Genomic DNA, 6000 nt, shown 5'->3' on the forward strand with positions numbered 1-6000 from the left:
TCTGTCTGTCTGTCCATCCATCCATCCAGTAGTGGGATTCAGATAACCGGTAATAATTTAACAACCGGTTCTCTGCCCTAATGACCGGCTGGGTAGGCATGGCCATGGTGGGTGTGGCCAGGAGTGTGACAGGCAGCACTTGGCCTCCTGCATCCCCTTGGGAGCAAAAATGGGCCGCAGAGGGGTGCCACACCCCCTAGAACCCATTTGGGCCTAGTAGGCCTCCCTGCAGCCTCCTGAAGCAAAAACATGCTGCGGGGGGGGGGCGTACCCCATTTTGGGCCTCCTGGAAGCAAAAAACGGGCCGCAGGGAGGCCCTGTGCCCCATTTTGAGTCTAGTAGGCCTCCCTGCACTTACCTGGGAGCCAAAACAGGGTATGTGGGGACTCCTGGAAGGGGTGGGGCAGGGCCAGACAGCAATTAAAATACCGGTTCGCCTGAACCAGCACAAACCGGCTGAATCCCACCTCTCTATCTCTCTCTCTCTCTCTCTCTCTATCTATCTATCTATCTATCTATCTATCTATCTATCTATCATCTATCATCTGTCATCACATCATTTATAGATCATCCATCCCACCTAAATGACTCTGGGCAGTATATAATAAATACTCAATATTTCTGTCTGAAGATAAAAAAGAAGGAGAAATATAATGGAACAAATTAAAAAGCATTGGTTTCTGTGTGGGTATGTGTGTCTAACTACCTCGTTATGGGGAAAACTGTCTCTCCCTAAGATAAACTCTTAGCAGAAAATAAAATGAAGCAGGGGAATATATTACACGCTGCTTTTACATTTCCTTGAGAAAATGTTAGTAAAAAAATAATTTAAGCGGTTTCAAAGCAGACTCAGCTGTGCAGCCAGGCAATTCATTCATGGTTAGTTTTGGTTGTGAGAAAAACTCATTTAAGGAAACCCAACGGAAAGCAAATGTCAGGCATAATGTGAATGTGACAACCAACAATTGCCTCTCCTGCAACTGTACCACAACACGTATTTAATGCTTCATTGTTTGATTTCACGTGGTAGCTGATTTCCATAGAATGAGAAATATTTGTGTAAAGAAATACGCCAATATTCTACCACACAGCTCTGAGATAGGGAAAGAGAGAGAGAGAGAAAAAGAGAGAGAGAGAGAGAGAGAGCGCTAAAAGAAATCAAAATGGTTTTTAATGCCTTGCCATTTTCACTCTGGTGTCTATGTTTTAAGTGATTGAATCCCCTTGAAACCAAATATTGCCCATAAACTGAGTCTATGTTGGTTGCCCTCTGAACTCCCTGTCCCTCAGTATACATAACCTGACTGAACAAAATCCTTTCACACAAATGCAATTTTAGAACTGCATGGGAGACTGTTTATACAGAATCGTAATTACTGTCGTGGACCAGAAATTTATTCTTTTAGGTATTAGCTCAGTTTTGCTTCTTCTTGTTGTAGAATGAAAGCCACAAAATAATTTCCCCTTCCCCTTGTTTATAAGGCTGACCTTCTAGTTATTACAGAAGCAACTTTTTCACCCGATTCATATTAAGTATTTTCATTCAGGTCACCATTCTTCATTTTAATCCATTCTTCCCTTTACATTAAATTACCCTACATATACGCTGCAGCATTCTTGAATGCGGCCCATAGTTTTTCTCCAAATATTATTTTTTGAACAGGGTTTGTTCAGTGTGACAGAAGGAGAATATCCTATCAATAGGAGAGAATCATATGAATTGCATTTAAGAGCCTGAAATCATTTCATTCACAAATGAGCCATGGTGGCGCAGTGGTTAGAGTGCAGTACTGCAGGCTACTTCTGCTGATTGCCGGCTGACTGCAATTTGGCAATTCAAATCTCACTAGGGTCAAAGTTGAATGAGCCTTCCATCCTTCCAGGGTGGGTAAAATGCCTTCCATCCTTCCGGGGTAGGTAAAATGAGGACCCAGATTGTTGGGGGCAATATGCTGACTCTGTAAACCGCTTAAAGAGGGCTATAAAGCACTGTGAAGTGATATATAAGTCTAAGTACTATTGCTAAATTAAATCAAATGTAGGTTTTTGTCCGCTTAAAAATCAAGTCTAATTTTCAGTATGAAACTGATGACTTAAGCGCAGGAGCAATTCAGCAGAAACGAAATCTACCTTAGATGCAGAATAGCTTAGATCTTCCTGGCACTATAGTTTCATCTAATGATTATTACCTGGAAGTAAATTTCACTTGGATAGATAGGATTTGTGAGCAAATGTATTTCATAAGCAAAGCTTACAACTCAACTCAATTTTTAAAGAAACAATGAAACTTCAGCCAAAGCTCTGGGTACTTATAGAAAAAGATCTCATGAAATCAAGCTTGATTTATTCATATTTTATTTTGCTGAAATCCAAATTATATATTCCATTAGTAATCTTACCATGCTTTTTACAGGGTTTTTTTCCTATCTTTTTGCTCATCCACCTGATACAGATTTAGAGAATGTCTTTTTCTTTTTTAAAGCTACCCTATATTCAAGATTGATGGCTCCTAATATTTTTAATTAGTAGCATGAAGAACTGTCTTTAAAAAGATGAGTTTGAATACCGGAAAACAGAAATCTTCAGGTCAAAGGGAGTGCAAAATAGTTGGGAACATCTCAGAAATTAGATATTAGAAATACAACTCTATTTTATTTTTATTTATTCATATCCCACCTTTATTATAAGTATTATAATACTATAAGTAGTATATGTTATACTATAAGTAGTATATGTTATATTATAAATAACTCAAGGCAGAAAACACACATGATACTCCTTCCTCCTCCTACATTCCCCACAACAGCAACCCTGTGAAGAGAATTGGGCTGAGAGAGAGTGACTGGCCAAAGTCACTGTCCTTTTTACTCTTACTCTTCGTCACCGCTACCAGCTCGGGAGAACCGGGCCAAACCGGGAGGAACCCACCACTGCTGTGGACATGTGAGCCGTTGCCCCAGTCCAGTTCTGCCGTGCATGCATATACACCTCCCACCAGCCAGCTGGTCTTCAGCTCTCTGCTGCACATATGCAAGAGGCAGGGCGCGTGAGAAGGGGGCACGTGCGGGGGCCCATGTGCACATGCGGGGGAGGGCGCATGCACGGGGCCCACACACACATTGCATCTTGGGGTTCGGGCATGCACACGCACACTTTTCGGTCTGGAAAAGGTTAGCCATCACTGCTCTAGTCCATCTAAGAAGGTGACTTCCCTCCTTTTTTCTCTCTGCTAGGGAGCAAAAATGGTGTTTTCTAATGCAGTTGCAAACAGTGCTGTCCAGTTGCTATGTTTCATTTTATTGTAATCAAAACACTCTACTCAGGGTGGGTTCTACTTATCTTTACTATCGGTTCGCAATGAGGCAGCACGCTCTCGCTTCGCTCGTGCGCTTCTGCACATGCGCAGAAGCTTCCTGATGATGTTGGGGTCGCTGGGCCCCAACCTCCCGCTGGTTTTACTACTGGTTCTATAGAACCGGTCCGAACCGGGGACAACCCACCACTGACTCTACTCCAACTATCTATAGCAGGGGTGTCAAAGTCGATTTCATTGAGGGCTGCATTAGGGTTGTGTTTGACCTAGGGGGGCAGGGGGTATAGTCAGGAGTGTGGCCAGCTCGATATTACTCATCGAGGCTCCATTTTCAGCCGTGACGGCTTCCTGCAGCCGTCTGCCAGTAAAAACGGAGACCACGCGCAGCCCACACAGGCTCATTTTCACTAGCAGAGGCACCGCGGGGCGGGCATTTGCTGTTTCCAGAGCAGGCCTTTGGGCCAGATCTAAGCACCCCGCAGGCCAGATGTGGCCCATGGGCCTTGAGTTTGACACCCCTGATCTACAGCCTGCTTCAGGAACATCTCTAATTCATTGGGGATCACCAGAACACTGCCTTCCAATGCCATGTTTTTTTTTAATAAGATTATCAATGGAACAGTGGAAAGGTTAGATTTTTTTTTTAAATTTTAGCATGTTCACTGATACACATATTCTGCTATTTTTTTCCTTTTAGTCAAAGTGGCAGAAGGAATGTACTATAAAACTGTTGTTTCTTTTTTCTTTTTTGTTTGACACAACTGTGAAACATTTCTTTCTGTTTTGACAGGTAAAACAGACAAGAATCATTTCCCCCTTCTGGCTCAAGTAGCTGAATCAACGGTAAAATTGTAATTCTTCCTTTTCCGTCTTTTCTTTTTCACAAGCTCCCTAGTGAGAGTTAATTTTTAAATCTTTTTTATTTTTGGTAACCAGGTGAAATTGGCACAGGTCTGCCACTGTCTCCCTTCAACTCAAGAGACAGGAACAATGATAAAAACTGTACTTTTTTTTTTCAACCAAACACCAGTGGATTTACCAGATGTTGAGTATGAAGGAAAGTCTAAGTGAAGACTTCATATAAAAGGTTTATCAATGAAAACCAGATGTCCATAAAGTCCTGCCTAAAAAAGGAAAACCTACTTGGTGTTTGGTTATCCAGAATGGACAGGAAAAGTAAAAAGTTCACAAAACAATGGCCTGGTAAATGTGGTCCAGACAGAACATCAGGTCATCACTGTCATCAAAATGGTGGAAGAGATTTAGATTTAGAAGGGGAAATCTTAAATTGGCTTGTCCCAAAGGTGCTTTTTCAAAAGGCAACTGGACTTTGTTTTTCCTTGAAGATGTTTTGCTTCTCATCCAAGAAGCTCCTTCAGTTCTAGAGAAAGAAGCTTTCTTGAAAAACCACCTTTGAGTCAACCATGACCTGGATGACTGAGAATCTCCACAGACACTTAATTTGGCTTAATTTGTAGTTTGTGAACAGGAGTCAAATAGCTTAAGGAGATGATCTATGACTCCAGGATCAGATTGATTAGACCTGAAAGTCTTGACTGAGCTTGTGGATGATATCATGGAGCTGAGCCCTTTCTGTGATTCTTGAGAAATCATGGAGAATAGGCATAATGCCAAAAGAACAGAGAGGGACATATTTTATCCAAATTACAAAAAGGGGTAGAAGAGAATCTAGGAAGCTGTAGACTAATCTTCTTGAGTCAGTACTGAGCAAAACTCTGGAAAATATTATTAAGCATTTGGTTTGTGAACATTGCATTCATGGAAAAGAATGTATTGCTTAGCAAGAGTCAGCAAGTTATCAAGGACAACTTATGACAAACTAACTCAATTTCTTTTTGACATAGTGTGACCGGTTCAGTTGCTTACAGAATGAAATGAACACATTGTACCTTAACCTCAGCAAAGCATCTGACAGTCTCCCATGAAATTCTGTACAAAAGATGGCAAAATCTGAGCTGTATTTATCCTACCAGTGAGAGAATTAGGCCAGTGGTTCCACAATCATACCAGACAAATATATGTCAACAATTTGAAATCAAGCTGGGAGGAAATATGAGTGGCAAACCACAAGACTCCATTCTAGATATTTAAACAGAGGCTGGATGGATATCTGACAGGAATACTGTTGTTACAAATTCCTGCACTGGACATGGAGATGGATGCAATTATATCTTTTATGCCTCTCTTTATAAGTCTCAATATATTGTTATTTCAGTACAATGATATTTATATGATATACTGTAGTTGCAAATTCTTAACATTCTGTTATTGGATGTATTGGGAGTAAAGAAAAGTAGATATATTATCAATATTAGCTACGATTTAGGATATTGATGTTACAAGCATTGAAATTATTTGGCTTTTTCATTCAAAGTATAACATTGGAAAGAAAAAAAAATAAAGAACACACTGTAACTTGCTTCGAGGTAATTGTTACACAATATAAGCTTTGGCCTTAAGTGCTATTTATTTCCTAATTTTATTTTTTTTATAATAAAATATTGAATTTATAAATAACTCAAGATGGTGAGAATAACTAGCATCCCTTCCCCCCCCCCTTATGTTCCTCATAACAACAGTCTTGTGAAGTGAGTAGGGCTAAGAGAAGAGGATTGGCCTAAAGTACCACAGCTGGCTTTCATTATTACAGATCAAGTGATATCCAA

The 6000-nt window shown here is 40.5% G+C and overlaps 1 long non-coding RNA gene across 2 annotated transcripts in view; it reads left to right on the forward strand.

Annotated features, from left to right (window-relative positions):
• Positions 1-5749, forward strand: part of LOC132709707 (uncharacterized) — a 45297-nt gene extending 39548 nt beyond the window's left edge. For both annotated transcript variants that reach the window (XR_015732691.1, XR_009620705.2), the window contains exons 2-3: positions 4104-4156; positions 5179-5749. This is a non-coding gene — a long non-coding RNA (uncharacterized LOC132709707). The remainder of the gene's footprint in view (positions 1-4103; positions 4157-5178) is intronic.
• The last annotated feature ends 251 nt before the right edge of the window (positions 5750-6000 follow it).

Source organism: Pantherophis guttatus, chromosome 2, assembly GCF_059756535.1.
Source record: "Pantherophis guttatus breed Tessera chromosome 2, ASM5975653v1, whole genome shotgun sequence".
Taxonomy (NCBI): domain Eukaryota; kingdom Metazoa; phylum Chordata; class Lepidosauria; order Squamata; family Colubridae; genus Pantherophis; species Pantherophis guttatus.